A 16,613-nucleotide genomic window follows, 5' to 3' on the forward strand; every position below is an offset into this window, starting at 1 on the left:
TATTGGTTTCTCTAAAACACACATATTTAATAGCTCTGTCTACTGAGGCCTAAAAATAATGACAACCCAGTAGTAAAGACTAGATTGTGTTCTCCAAATGCCATCTCCCACTAGAAGGAGCCAGGGCACATTGGAGAAATGGCTGATTCCTGGTCTGGGGCAGGATGTACAAGATGATCCTGACATATTTTTTGTGCCCAAAGCAAGGAAGTTCTCAAAGACCAATAGGGTCATGTCAAAAGGACTGGAGCCAACCTACAAGGGCTTTTAACTGGCAGGAGATGAGACAGTTTGGGCACCAAAAAGAATAACTGTAATTGATTGAAACACATTGAACGTAGAAAATTTGAGTTCATAATGATACTTTTAAAAATTCAAAAATGAAAAAGAAATTCACCATTGAGGGTAGTCGGCACACTAACACCATACTTTGAAAACTGGTCATTAAAAAGAAAGAATTAGACATTTACCTTGCCTTGTACCAACTGCAGTCTTATTTGCAGAGTTACCACGCAAGCCTGGGACTGCCCACTTTTGGAATTCTTCTACGTGCAAGAAAAACCCTTCTATGTTTAACTCCCTTTATGGGGGTTTCTGTTATGTACAACCACACGTGATCATAACTGATACAACATATATAAATGAAACTCTACATTTTCTTGACTATTGAGGTTGCTTTCTTCCCAAATGGCTAGAACTCCTTCAATCCTTGCTCACTGTACAGTTCCCTCTGTCAGTCCCTTCTTTGAAATAATAATTATAGATCAGGGATGCATAATTTCAGCTCAGAAGAGGAACTGGACAGACTCTTGGTCCACAACAATAAAACAGACACAATGTCCATGGCAGCCTTTCCATGCTGAATGTATCCAGAAGAGAAATAAAAAATATTTTTAGGATGATGAGGAGAAGAGAAAGATGGTAACGAGAATTTTGTGAAATAGTGACTCGTGTAAAAGTAGATGAAAGACCAAACTCTAGTAGCCATGCTTTGAAAGGACCTGGGGTATCAACTTCAGATTCCACTTAATCAAAAGGCTCTGGGTCAGTCCTAGGGTAGAGGATTTCACTTATTTTATCTGATTTAATCACCACTGATGTAATCTCAGGTCTATATTTTAGCCATGAGTTTCCCCCTCCTTCATCAAACTCTTATCAATTATAAATAAATGTCAACACTTACCATTTTTTTTTTTTTATCATCAGTCTTCTCTGGAAGTGCTAATGAATAGTTAATGTAGCCAGAAGCAAAACAAGAGAAACCTGTTGGTAGTAGAAGGAATAATGGAACTCCAAAGATGGCTATGTTCTAATTCCTAAAACCTATTAGGTCATATGGCAAAGGGGAATTAAGGTAGCAGATAGAATTAAGGTTACTAACAAACTGACCTTAAGAGAGAGAGTGTATCCTGGATTATCCAGGTGGGCCCAATATAATCACATGTGTTCTTAAATGTGGAAGAGGAAGGCAGAAGGGAAGGTCAGAGTGATGCAACGTGATGAGAACTCGGCCAACTGTTGTTAGCTTTGAAGATGGAAGGGGGCCATGTTCCAAGGGATACGGGCGGCCTTGAGAACCTGGAAAGAGCAGGAAAACAGATTCTCCCTTAGAGCCCCCAGAAGGGACTGCAGCCCTCGTGACACCTTGATTTATCCCGGTGAAACCCATTTCAGACTTCCAGCCTCCAGAACTGTAAGATAATAAATTTGAGTGGTTTTAAGCCACCAAGTTTGTGCTAATTTGTTATAGCAGCAATAGCAAACTAATATACCTGTTTGTGGTCACAAACTGAAAACAAAAATCACTACAAATGATCCAGCAGATTGGGTGCCTCAAAAGTGTGATGACAGAGAGGAGTTCAGAGCAGTCAATCTGATGGTGGCCTGGTCTTTACTGAACCTGATTGTGAAGATATAATGTGCACTAGCTGGTAACAGCATTGGTGAAAGGTCATTCATTCTTGGCAGAGGACAGAGGGAAAAGGCAAGCAGGTCAAAGGAGTCTAAGAAGCTATTAGAGATACTGGGTATAACTTGAGTCCTAGATCCAGGACTTGCTTTGACAAGGAATTACTGTAATAGCTCAAACTTTGACACCCTTTCTACAGCCCACCTTCCTGTCTATGACTTCATCTCTACATGAGAGGTAAAGAAAATGTCTCATTTTATGCCTATAGTTTTCCCTCTGTAGGTCAGTTGTTTCTCCTGTATGTAGGGCACTTCAAAATTTTTTGAAACTAAAAGAAAATTTAAACAATATGTCTAGGTGTTCATTTTTTTCTTACTTTTCATGTTCGGGTATATGATGGGCTCTTGAATTCCACGAACTGTGATACATCTTCATATCAGCAAAGTTTTCTATTGTTAATTTGTTGCTTATGTTTATTCTGGCTTGTATTTTAGGAATAATTATTATCTTGAATCTCTAGTCTCTGCCGTACATATTTTCACTCTCAGTTTTTTCTTTTTTCTTTTCTTTTTTTTTTTTTGACCGCTCCACGCGGCACATGGAACTTCCCGGACCAGAGATCAAACCCGTGCCTCCTGCATTGGAAGCACGGAGTCTTAACCACTGGACCAGCAGGGAAGTTCTCAGTTTTTTCTTGTTCCCTTTTTGTTTTTTTTTAAACTTGAGTAACCTTCTCTACTCCACTTCCTCCCACATACATGCCTTCCTCTCAGAAACACTGTCCCCAGTGTCCCAAGAGCCACAGAGTTAAGATAACAGATATTCAGGGGGATAGCACTGCTAATGGGTCATTCTGAAGTTAACAGTGCAACATTCACATTTGCGCATGGTAAGGAAAACAAATGCCATAGAGTGAAGCTTGATTAATAGTTATAAAATCAAGGAGTTGAGAGTACACACTGAGAATGAATACTGAATTTCCAGCCAGTAGATCTTTTAGGTAGAAAACAGATGAAAACAATGAACAAATAAACAGATGAAAATCAAACCATTCATAAAAAAAATTGGTTATCTCTGTTTTTTCTTATGCTTCTTTCTTCTCAAGCTCATTCTCCAAATCACTGCTTCAGTTTTCTTTCCTGTCAATGTGTGACTAATTCTGTGATTGTATTTATAACTTTTTTTTTTTACAATAGTCCCGTCCTCTCATACAGCTTTTGATTTCTGATTCCATCTCAGCTAGCTCCTTTTTTAAACTGTTTATTTTCTTACCCATAGTTCATCTTTTATTTCAAACATCCATATTTTCCTAAATCTTATTCAGGGTACAAACCTGATGTTTTCTAAAATTAGTTAGGTTTCCTGTAGGAATATTTTCCAAACACATGTTATTCGGAAAACCTCAAGTGCCAAATTCTCTGTCATTTATGTTACAAAATGTTTCATAGGCTCCCGCTACCACATTTTAAATATTGATTATCCTTGAAAAAGGAGAACCGTATTCAGCTCTGGTGAATGCCTGTAAACATGGGGCAATGGTCAGGGTTAGAATCCTCTGCCTGCATCTTAGACTGGAGGACGGGATGGGCAAACCCCCTAGCCCATCTTTCTGTTAGCTTGCTGATTCCATTTTATTCTGAATCTGTTCACTCTAAGGGATAAATCCCCTGGCCCTTACAAGATAGGGCTTCCAATCTTCAAAACTGATCCCCCCACCCTCGGGGGGCAATCATCTCTAGCAGTCTATAGTTCTGCCCATATTCACCATCCCACGTTTCCCTACTTAGAGCCCCTCGGTTATGTCCCCGGGCTTCTCATTCCAGGCTTCCTTCCATAAACGTTCTTCCTGACATCTGACAGATGGCTGGGCAGCATTTCTAGTTTGTAATGCCACTGTAACTTTTTCATCTCCTCTCTTTGGGTTTGTGAGTATTTTATTGATAATAGGAAACAGGAGAAGGATAATCAGTATTGCTTGGCTTCTGCTCTCTGGAAGCTTTGGTTGAGAATCAATGGAGACTTTCCTGCTGGGCTTTCAGAAACTTTCCCCACTTTCTAATTTGCCTTGTCTCCCAAATAGGAATCCTGTGCTTCAGATCTCCTGGTTTCTTCCCCTCCTCTCTGAAACACCACCCTTATTCGTAGCCACCCTCTTCATAGTAGTTTCCTAAGATGGGCTCCCGCAAAGCTGACTCCAAGATGCAGCTTAGGGTGCAGGGGGTTACTAAAGAGAGCTTGAGATCAACACCTATGGAAGGGACACAGGGAAGCAGGATTAAGCAGAAGTTGAACTAAGACGCAGTCCCAACGAAGACCTCAGGAGCTCTGGGGATGGAATGGCCCTTTAGATATCCCACATTGGGGCAAGAGGGGCAGGATTTTATATCCTCAAATGATCATTCTTCAGATGTGGTATGTCCTCGGAGAAGACATGACCTTGGGTGAGGCAGTTTAAATAGGGTTGACAGCTGAAGACATCTTCCAACAGCACTCCCAGCATCTGAGGGAATAAATCCCTCATTCCTGAAGGCGAATCTGGGTACCGTAGCCCAGAGTCTACCTCAGGCAGTCGTTGGTTAACACAGCAATGCTTTGGCCTCTCGAGTCTTAAGGAACCGAATTGAAATAACACGGAGTGCCATCTTTCATTGGGTTGATTTAGGTAAAAGGCACGATTATAGGGGCTTCCCTGGTGGCGCAGTGGTTGAGAATCTGCCTGCTAATGCAGGGGACACGGGTTCGAGCCCTGGTCTGGGAAGATCCCACATGCCACGGAGAAGCTAGGCCCATGAGCCACAATCACTGAGCCTGCGCGTCTGGAGCCTGTGCTCCACAACAAGAGAGGCCACGATAGTGAGAGGCCCGCGCACTGCGATAAAGAGTGGCTCCCGCTTGCTGCAACTAGAGGAAGCCCTCGCACAGAAATGAAGACCCAACACAGCCAAAAAAATAAATAAATAAATAAATAAATAATAATTAAAGGTGCTAATAATTAAAAGAAAAAAAAAAGGCACGATTATAAACTTCTTGCAATCAATTAGAGTAAGACGACAACCAGATGACCTTAGATTAGAACCAGAATTGTTTAGAGCACTTCAAGCTAAAAACATTTTTTTTAAATTTTTATGAGGTATAATTGACATATAACATTATATTTGTTTCAGGTTACAATATATGATTCCATATTTGTGTATACTGCAAAATGATCACCACAGTCTAGTTTAACATCTATCACCTTACACAGTTACAAAAAAATTTTTTTCTTCTGATGAGAACTTTAAAGATCTACTCTCATAGCAACTTTCCAATATGCAATACAGTGTTATTAACTATATTTATATTATTATAACTATATATGTTTATATTATTTACTAAAGACATATTTTATGACAATTGTTAAAGAAACTACAGAATAGTATTAGATAAATATAATCCTCCAGTGGTAAGTAGTTAAAACTAATTAGGAATTGCCTGTTTTGAGAGAAGACCAAGAATTAATACAAAGACTCGTGGTTTTGCAAAGAGAATTTATGTTGTCTCTATAATCTCCCTTCCTGTTATACAAGAGCCTGAAAGTAAAATGCTCACGAATTTTAAATACCTATGGAAGAGATTTTTGTTTCATTCAACTGTGAAGCAAATCCCCCATTTATGTCCTGTCACCTTACAAGTCAGCAAGGCCACATGAATGGAAACTATGACTTAGTTACTTGGTATATGCTTCCTCAGAGACAGTTAATGACTAGAGATCAAAATAATTCGAATCAGGGATTACAAACCACATGCCTGCAGAAGAATGGGAATGGAATGGCAGTGCCTTTGATTTTTCAAGAGAAGCTAGAAATCCAGATTTCTATGTGAAATTTCCAGATTTTTTAGTGTGGGAAATTAATTCAAACTTTAAAAAAACACCATGTGAGTCAAACAATAAATGTTATAAGGTGAAATCAGCTATGTAGGCTGCCAGACTGTGACCTCTGAGTTCAGCCTTTCATCAGAATCCTTTTTGGTGAGGTTAATGAAAGTTGCGATACAAACAGAATGATGCTGTAGTTTATTATAATAGCATTTCCTTCAAAAACTTTGTTATAATGTTACCTTGGCCCCAGGATATTGTTGTTTAAATAGACAAACAACATCAAGAATATCACTAATATGCATTAAGATTATAAGTATATATTCCTTTGTATTTGGCAATAGTTCGGGTGAGTAAAAACCTTTAAGGCTTTTGACCAAAGGCCATTATAAAACTCTTAGAGACCAAAAATCTGGTAACTTTTGCTCTTCAAAGTTAGTACTGACATGGACTCATACTATTTCATATTATCAGTATCTCCTTTTTCCACTGGCAATAACATTTCCCTATTCTTGAGAACCACTCTTCCTTTTTCAGTCATGTGATTCCATTGGGAGCTGCCATGTTTTTGTCTTGTGCTGATTTCCTGTTCACTATTAATTGGTCAAGTCCTGAGTGTCTGACCCAAGGCAGATGAATCAGAGTTCCCTGAGAAAAGGAGTCAGGCCCTCTCTGGTGGCAGGAGCTGGCAGAAGCCGTGTGGAAGAAGCTGGTCTGCAATAAGAGAAGAAAGCCTAGCTCACCTGCAGAGAAAAGCAGAGCAGGGGGACTTCCCTCGTGGACAGTGGTAAAGAATCCGCCTTCCAATGCAGGGGACACGGGTTCCATCCCTGGTCGGGGAACTAAGATCCCACGTGCCCGGGGCAACTAAGCCTGCGAGTCTCAACTGGAGAGCCTGCGTGCCGCAAACAGCAGAGCCCACGTGCTCTGGAGCCTGCGCGCCACAGCTAGAGAGAAGCCCGCGCGCCGCAACGCACGATCCCGCATGCCGCGCATGCCGCAACGAAGGAAGACCCGACGCAGCCAAAAATAAATAAATAAATAAATTTAAAACAAATAAATGTGCTTTCCTTTAAAAAAAGAAAAGAAAAGCAGAGCAGGTGACGGGGAAAGAGAGAGGGAGTCTTGGCTGCACTCGTGACCCTGGCTCCAGTTGTTTCCGAGACCTCGCTGCACCCCTATACTACCTTCAGTCTGATTGTTCACAAAAAGATGCTCAACAGCACTTGTCACTAGGGAATACAAGTCAAAACCACAATGAAATACCTCTTCACAAACACTAAGGGGCTATAATAAAAAAAAAGACAGACAATAGCATGTTTACGTGAGAATGCGCAGAAATTGGAACCCACATTGATGGTGGGATTGTAAAATGGTGCAGCCACTTTGGAAAACAGCTTGGAATTTCCTCAAAAAGTTAAACATAGAGTTATCATATGACCCAGCAATTCCACTCCTAGGTATATAACCAAGAAAATTGGAAATGTATGTCCACACAAAACTTATACATGAACGTTCATAGCAGCATTATTCATAATAGCCCAAAAGTGGAAACAACCCAAATACCTATCAACTGGTGAATTGACAAATAAAATGTGATAAATTCATACAATGGAGTCCTATTCAACTTTGAAAGAAATGCAGTACTTAACCATGCTACAGTGTTTATTAAACTTGAAATCATTATGCTAAGTAAAAGGATCCATTCACAAAAGATCACTGATTATATGAATGCACTTATATGAAATGTTCAGAATAGACATATTCATAGAGAAAGATCCAGAAAGAAGATTAGTGGTAGCTAGAGGCTGGACGGAGGGGAGAGAGGAGAGTGAATGTTTATGAATACGGAGTTTCTTTTGGGGTGGAAAATATTCTAAAGTATTGTGGCAATAATGGGTTCCATAACTCTGAATATACTAAAAACTACTGAATTGTACACTTTAAAAGGATGAATTTTATGTTATAAGAATTATATCTCAATTAAGCTATTATAAAAAGCAACTAGGTATAATTGCTTCACAATAATTTTGTCTCTGTTTTTCAGAAAATGACAGTATTTCATTTAACCAGCCTATAAGAAATCTAATAACTAGCAAGAATCAACAAATTCATAAAATAACCATCACCAGTTACAACGTTTATCATATAGAATGAAGAATGTGGTAGATGAAAGGCTGGGAATATAAAAAGGGGGCTTAAAAAGATTTAGAAGGTGAGGTTCAAACAAAGTCCCTGCCCCGGGTGTGGTCTGGTTCAGGAAGGAGGCTCTGTGTCAGGGCCACCTCATCCGGCTCTGTACACGGTTCACTGCACAAGGGCACAAAGCTAACAGGGAAAAAGGGTTGAGCTTGGTCTGTTCTCTGCCCCCAAAGCCATGTGCTCTGATGTACCTCAGGGCGTATCTGTCCAGAGAGGGCACCTTTTCCTAATTTTCACAAAGATGCCATGTTTCCTAGTGGCTGCCCTCAATAAAGAATATAATAAAGCAAGAGGCAAGTGGGGACAGACACCAAAGAGGGTGGTCACCAAGTTAAGGAAGTCTTCCTCAAAAAAGGTGAGATTGAATTGGACCTTGAGGAAAAGGTCTGATTTGGATACAAAAATAGGTCCAGGGGGAGTGAGGGGGACATTGGAGTCATTGAGAGAGGTGATAGAAGCTAAATGAGGAAGCTGGAATGCACAGAGCATAGTCAGGGGAAGTATGGGGCCCCGTCCATCCACTTAGCAAATGCTTACTGAGCACCACTGGGGGCCAGGCAACCCCTGGGGGCCAGGCCCTGCGCTAAGCCCTGGGACCAAAACATAGCTGAGGCACAGCCTCTGACCAAACATCTGCTAGGAGAGGGGAACCAACAGTCACACCACAGTGAGATAAATGCTGACGGTGGAATGTTTAAAAGCTTCTAGGTTCTCTATAAACAGAGAAAGAATGATCTAGGTAAGGAGTACTTTTTATTCTGCAGATGGTCAGGAGAAAATCCTGGTCAGTGAGTGCAGCAGGAAAAAAATATAACTGGAAGTGCTTTCCTATGTAAATAAAACTGATTAGGAACTCTGATTGGAACTCTGATGGATGTTAGACCTGGGAAATAGGCTCTCTGAGGCTGATTTATTTTATGGCTATTTAATTGTCCCCAAGCTATTGTCTCAGATCAAATTGGGTATGAAAACACTCTATAAATGGCATGTCCTGTGTTTCATTTTTGCTTGAAGAAGTTGATTTTTTAAAAATTCTTCTTCCAACAAAGATCGTGTGGCCCAGACTCTGAGGTGGAAAAATAGATGGCATCTCTATGCAGGGCTGGAGAATGGCAAAGTAGAAATGTTGAAGAGTCAGAGGAATGAGGAATCTAGCAATGAGTCAATTTTTTTTTTCATTATTTATATCCTGGCAGTTTTCAAAAATAAATTTTAACACGTTATGGAAATGTGTGAGCATATTTAATTCAGCATGAAAGGGAAGGCAAGTGAAGCAAAAATATAGGTGATGAATATGAAAGCTGAATTGATTAAGATGCTTTGGGATGCATGTGGTAAAAACCCATCTAATCTAATTTTAACCAAAAGGGTGATTGAATGACTCAAGTAGGTAAGAAGTCCAGGAGTGTATCTAGCATCAGGTAAGGCTGCATCCAGGAGCTCAGAAAATGTCACTAAGGCTAAGTCTTTTTTTCTCTTGACTCTTTTTTTCCCTTTCTTCTCTAGTCCTGTCTTTTATTGTATTGACTGCATTTCTTTTTTCCACATTTCCCTCTTCTACTGTTTTATATATGTGTGTGCATGTAAGTGGCTACTTTAAAATATTTAAACACATAATTTACTCAGTATCTCTATTCTCCAAGCACAAAAAGACACAACTTACTTTTACTTCTCTCTACACTATTCCTCCCAACTCCCGTGTTACTACTCTCTGAAATTTTGGTTCCAGCTTGTTTTTAAACACATAATTTTAAAAACTTATTCATTTTGATTTAATACTATATTTCTGTTGATTTATTTGCTCACTGTGACTTTTTGCACCCTTCCTTTCGATTTACTTTTCTTCTTGCGGGAGTACACCCTAGTATATTTTATTCAAAGAGAATCTTTGGATAGTAAACTTTCCAAATATTCATATGTCTGAAAATGTCTTTATTTTGTCTTTCCACTTGGATAATAATTTGGCTAGATATAGAATTCTGGGTCCAAAATTATTTTCCTTTAGCACATTGACTGCTGACCTCCAGTGTTGCTGATAATCTCATTCTCATTCCTTCCTTGTATTATTATGTCTTTTCCCTCTGATAGCTTTTAGAATGTTCACTTTATCTTGGATGCTCTGGAATTTTACATGATATACCTAAGAGTGTGTTCTTAATTTATTCTCTTATATCCTTGATGGGAATTTTCTATCTAAGGACTCATTTTTTCCCTACAGTTTTGGGATGTTCTTCCTAGTATCTCTTCAGTATTATCTCTTCACTATTTCTTCTATTCTCTGCTTCTGACATTCTATTAAATAGGTATTGGAGGGTTTGGATGTGTCCTCTTCTCTTTGAACTCTTCTTTAACATTTTCATTCTCTTTATTCTGGGAGATAAACTTTGTTTGACCTTCCAGTTTACCCATTCATTCTTCAGCAGTAAAGAAGCTGCTATGAAGCTCATTTTAAAATTTTTTATTTCAATAACTATATTTTCGTTTTAACATTTCTAGTTGATTCTAGTTCTAGCATGTTCTAGTTTCAAACTTTCTCTTGTTTTATGGATTTTATTCCCATCTAAATTTGTTTCTTTGAGGATTTTGAGAATATCCTCATTGGGGAGCTCCCCCTTCCCACTCCCGGTATTCATTGATACTGAACAATAAAAGTATGTCTATGAATAGATTAAATTGAAATAAATGTCCCAAGAACTAGAAGCTTCTAAGGGTTGGAGAACCAAGAATATTCTCCTCTCCTCTCTTTCTAGTTTCCATCTTCTCAAAGGATAGCACTTGGGAATGAAAGAGAGGTTTCTAAAATGAATTTGACCCACTTAGAAATAGTTATAAGAAATTATATTCCTCCAGAGAAGAACTAGGAAGTTATTTTCCTTTTTCTCTTTCCTTTCCAATCTTGATAAAAAGCACAAAGGACACATAAATCAAGATCAAAAGTTTGTAGATGAAATATTATGACAAGGCAGACTAAGACAACAAACGTACAGAATCACAATGACCAGTACTCTTGGCATCCACAAGTTTGCAATCTGAAGCTTAAAGAGTGACACAAAACCAGTTACAAGAAGTGAGAGTAAATTGTGTCTTTAACATTTGAAATCGGAGATCAATAATCAGGTAAAACTGTAATTTGGATTTGGAAGAGATTTAGCTTCTCCGCCTTAATAATTCTATTTGAAACCTGAACTTTGCTGGGAGGGCTAAGTAATTTGAGTTTCTTAAGGCTACACTGAGAAGCCGTGAGTTTTGCTTAATTGTTTCTCAATATGGAACAAAAAAAAACCATGGAACAACTGGTTTTGATTAGGTGGAGTGAACATTTAGACCTGCTAATGTGGAAACATTCTATTACAGCCCAATAAAACGAACTGTCACTTAGATAATTTCATCATTGCTAATTATATTTCCCATTTCTCCTTTTGCTCCAAACAGTATTTTACTCTCCAAAGTTCATTTTTCTTACAGTTTGACTTGTTCCTTCTTTCAGAGATAAAACATTTAGGAATAATCATTGATAAATATAAATTTGTCTGATAACTTAGAAATATCATGGAGCAGGATGGAAAACCTCTGAACTATTTAGTTTGCTAGGTGTTTTTTAGCTTATATATTGTTCAAGTAACCTACCTCCTGCGTCACTTTAAAAAAGTAATGCATTTTGCTAACAATAAATTAGCAATTGGCAGTGTTAAATGACAGACTTAAGTAATTTTTGTTTTGTTTCGTTTTGTTTTCTATGTGTCTTTTGCAAGAATTGTTCTTTCATGATGTCATGGAAGAGAAAACAAATTTATCAAGAAGCTTGGAAGCTTGCTTTGAGTTATAACCAGAACCACTATCAAAATATGTTTGTTCACTGGAAAACCTGTTTTAGAAGTGGATTTTCATTGTGTTTTGGGGAAACCTTTTGTGCCAAATGAATCAGCAAAAACATTTTCTAAATCCTGTTGGAACCACAACCTGAAGTTACAATGATATTTCAAAATCACATTTTGTTAAGAAATACCTTGTACAGTAAAAATGATGGATGTATGTTAAATATATTTATAATTTCATCTATTTAAATGAACCACTGTGCTATATAAACCGCTGGTTTTAGGCACCTGGTTAGAACACAGCTTTTCAAAAATTTATTTCAAAGCCTGAGAAAATCAAACATACCCATTACTGAAATCCGTCCTTTTAGTCTGTGAAATGAATTGCTTCATTGAATCCTAGTTGTTTCTACCAAATCCCCTTGTTATCCATTGGCTTTATATGGATAGACAGTTTTAGAATTTTCCAAAAGTGATCACAGAACTGACTCAAGCCTTCTGAATCTGTTGGACTAGTGGTGTTCTGTGGTCTGGCTCACAAACGTTAAGGTTACTCCAGTCTTCACTAGAACCACAAGTCTTGCCCTTGGCAGATTTAAATATTCAATTCAATTTTTCAAACATGTGCTAGAAGAAGAAGGGAGAAAGGTGATAGGAATAATCCGTGCCCAAGGTCCACAATTACCTCTCACAATACCTTGTTAAAACAGAGTGTCCTTCTGATTTTGGCAATGTGCTGGACTGTGCTAATGCCAGATAAAAAACAAACATTCTGGTATCAGATAAATTTCCTAATTACCATTTAGATGGTATAGTCCATATGACATTCTGGTATCAGATAAATTTCCTAATTACCATTTAGATGGTATAGTCCATATGACTCTCTAAAATATTTGCCTCTCTAAGATGTGTAGGTAGAGAGGGGCCACATTATTTTTAAAACAAACACACAAGCAAACAAATAAATAAATAAACAAGCTATGGGATTACCATGAGAATCTCAATAAGCACTCATGTATGAGCATAGTGCTAGATACTTATTAAGCACATAATAATTGGTTAAATACCAGTCCAGTGCCTTATGCTTTATAGGTGATATCAATTAGCTATTGCTGTATAACAAACTATCTCAAAACTCAGTGGGTTAAAACAGTGACCATTTACTGTTGTTCAGGAGTTTATTAATCATCTGAATGGTTCTTTGGTTGTGGATGGACTCATTCATGTATTTGTAGTCAGCTGTGGTGCGCTTGTAGACAGCTTTTCAGATTTTTGGATGGACTCATTCATGTATTTGTAGTCAGCTGTGGTGCGCTTGTAGACAGCTTTTCAGATTTTTGGATGGGCTCATTCATAGGTTTGAGAGTCAGTAGGATGCTGGTCTAAGATGGACCTGGCTGGAATGAATCAACTCTGCTCCATGTGGCCTCCCATCCTTCAGCAGGTTAGCCTGGGCTTGTTCACATGGCAGTCACAGGGCCCCAGGAGATAGATCAGAAGCAGGCAAAGCCATTTGGGGCCTAGGCTTTGAACAGATACATCATTGCTTTGACCAAATTCTGTTGTCAGAATTTTTGCCAGAGCAAATCACAAAGTCAACCTGTATTAAAGAGGTTGGGGAAATATTCTCCACCTTTTGGTGGGAGTGACCAAGTTACATTGCAAAGTACATGGATACGTGGAAGGGTGGATAATTGGAGCTAGTTTTGCAATTAGGCTGCTACATAGATTTTCAATTAATGTGAGAGGATATGTGAAAGTAAGGGAGTTCACTTATAAGCTGCTGAATAATCATGTTTGTATTTGGGGTTTCCATTTCGTTTAAATTTTAGGTTTGAAGTTTAGGTTCTTTGATTCTTTGGTGGTGTGCAACAGAAACTGTAGGTAGCAGGAAAAAAAAAAGAAAAAAGAAAAGAAAGAAGAAGTATATAGAATATAGGATAGCTCACAGAATCTAAGGATGAGCTTCAGCAAGGACAGGAACCCTGGATCACCTAGAATTTAGATAGCAAGAATTAATCCATTCAGGGCACTGCCTTGGGTTTCAGATTTCCTGGAGAGAAAGTCCAGTTGGCCTCTGGATTAGCTGCCCAGGCGTTGGTCAAAGGAGGGCCAGATACCTTGATTCTAAAGTCTTACCAAGAGTGCAAGCAAAGAGGCTGGACAGTTCTCCAAGATAAAATGGAATTCACTACCAGATGAAGGGAATTCAGGGCAGGCAAATACAACAGTATCCTCTACAGTAAAGTTGAAACAGCTTAATCCTAGAAAAGCAGATCTGGTAGTGGTTAAATCCCTACTGGTGTGGGCATGGAGGAGTCAGCTGTCATGTCCTTTCTTATCACTCTTCCCAGTAAGTAAAATTTAGAAAGTAGCCAGAGGCAAAGGATGCAGATTATGCAGAGAGGGAAGATAAATTAGAGGTGGCTTTCCTCTACCCATTCAACGACAGGCAACCACTTACTTCTTTAATTTAACTCTTCATCTGCCCTGGCCTGATCAAAGCATAGTCTACAGATAGCAGCCTTTGCTCTGCTTCAAAGAACGTGGGAAATGTATGGCCAAAGAGAGAAGATACTTAGGAGTCGTATTAAGTTAAGAATGCTTCTGGCTACTGGTGACTTTACTCATAGGACACTTATTGTTACTGAGTAGGAAGTCCCAAAGTAGTGGTCCCAGGGTGGGCCCAGAAACTCACCAGAGTCCTCTAAGGACCCCATCCTAGTGTAGCAGCAGTGTCTCCTCATAGCTACAAGATGGCTGCTGCAGCTCCCAGCATCATGTCCTCACAGGATAGCATCTCTAGCAGAAAGGAGAGAGGAAAGAGAAAAAAAAAGCTTTTGCTTTGCTTGACTCCCTTTAATTAACACCCTTCAGTGTTATCCTTTAACACCCTTACATCTTATTGGCCAGAACATCACCATCCTTAAACCAGTTACTATAGAAGGGAAAAGAGGTCGCCTCAACGGGCTTAGACCAATTTTAGTTCAATCTCTCAGGTTGGGCACATTGCATCTGACATTTATGGTGCCTCCACTCACATTTACTTGGCCTTGTCCCTAATTCCAGCCCCAAAGGGGGTCAGGGCTGGCTTCATGGGACATGGGACCTGTGTAGTTGCACAGGGCCTCTAGTTTAGAAGGGCTTGGTTTAATGCTCTTCTGTTGCTGTCTTGAAATTCTTAATAATTTTTTAACAGAGAACCCAGCCTTTTCATTTTGCACTGGATCCCACAAATTATCTAGCCAGTCCTGGCTGGGGTGAGCATAGGCCTTGACTCAATTCTCCCCGACGGCCCTTGCTGCAAGCAGGCACCCATGGGTGTGCTCAGTCAGCTGGTGGACATGCATAGCTTGGAAGGGTGGTGGGCTAACACCCCCAAACTCTAACTACTGCAGCACAGAAACAATGGAGAAATGCTCACGCGTCCCATCCTTCAGGGACATTCTGCACGCTTCTTAGAAGGTCCTGGTGGAATCCACCTCCATTGCCCACAGCAGTGACCTTGATAACATACTCTTCTACTGGCTTTTCTTCTTTCTCTGTCCAACTCTACTCAGGCCCTCATTCCTAGTTCCTGGAATCACCTTCCAAATAAATACTTGCGCACTAGTCTTGTCTCAGGCTCTGCCTTCAGGAGAATCCAAGCTCAAACACCATCCAAAAAAATCATGGTTTGGGACTTCCCTGGTGGCCCAGTGGGTAAGACTCCACACTCCCAATACAGGGGGCCTGGGTTCTATCCCTGGTTGAGGAACTAGATCCCACATGCATGCCTCATCTAAGAGTCCGCATGCCACAAATAAGAGCCCACATACTGCAATGAAGATCCTGTGTGCTGCGCACTAAGACCCAGCACAGCCAAAATAAATAATAAATAAATAAATAAATAAATAAATATTCTAAAAAAGAAATGTTTAAAAAAAAAATCATGGTTTCCCGTCAAGAAGAAGTGTATATGGCTGTTTGTCCTTTGGTTAAGCAACACCAACAATGTCAGTGATAGTTCTTGTGGGATAATAAAGGGGAATCACCCAAGATCCTGTATCCCTGACTTGCAAAAAATAAATCTAACTTTTGTTGAGTATCTACTGTGTGCCAGACACTGTGCTGTTTTTAGATATGTTCTCTTATTTCAGCTGCACAACAGCCATATGCAGTAGTTGTCTTTATCTCCATTTTACAGATGAGAATACCAAGGATCAGAGAAGTTGAGTGATTCCCCAAGGCCAGTAGGTGGAAGACCAGGAATTCAAACACAACTTATCTGGGTAGTCTTCCCACGGTGTCACCCTACTGAAAGGAAAGACATTAGATCTATGGGCCAACTAACCGGCAATGTGGGGATATGTGTGCAGCCGTGCTCTGAGCTTTGTGATCACTCATACAGTACAAAGCACTTCCTGAAGAACGGCTAGTGGGCAGGTATGCCAGCAAAGGGGCAGGCTTTCCTCTTAGTTTGTTTGTTTTTTTTTTAATAAATTTATTTAATTTATTTATTATTTGTGGCTGCGTTGGGTCTTCGTTGCTACTCTACGTTGCGCTGCATGGGCTTCTCACTGCAGTGCCTTCTCTTGTTGTGGAGCATGGGTTCTAGGCACACGGGCTTCAGTAGTTGTGGCACGCTGGCTCAGTAGTTGTGGAGCCCAGGCTTAGTTGCTCCGCGGCATGTGGGATCTTCCCAGACCACGGCTCGAACCCATGTCCCCTGCATTGGCAGGCGGATTCTTAACCACTGCGCCACCAGGGAAGCCCTTTCCTCTTAGTTTTTGATTCTTCTATAAAATTTCACAGCAGTGTTTCAGGAACAGAGGGTGGTGGCCGGCACATT

The 16,613-nt window shown here is 39.7% G+C and overlaps 1 protein-coding gene across 1 annotated transcript in view; it reads left to right on the top strand.

The window, feature by feature from the left end:
* The window catches only part of MINPP1 (multiple inositol-polyphosphate phosphatase 1), a 72,992-nt gene extending 59,296 nt beyond the window's left edge, over positions 1-13,696 (top strand). The window contains exon 6 of the mRNA XM_082339516.1: positions 11,720-13,696. The gene's annotated coding sequence lies outside the window, so the exon portion shown is untranslated. The remainder of the gene's footprint in view (positions 1-11,719) is intronic.
* The last annotated feature ends 2,917 nt before the right edge of the window (positions 13,697-16,613 follow it).

Source organism: Balaenoptera borealis (assembly GCF_965194805.1).
Source record: "Balaenoptera borealis genome assembly, chromosome: 10".
NCBI lineage: Eukaryota > Metazoa > Chordata > Mammalia > Artiodactyla > Balaenopteridae > Balaenoptera > Balaenoptera borealis.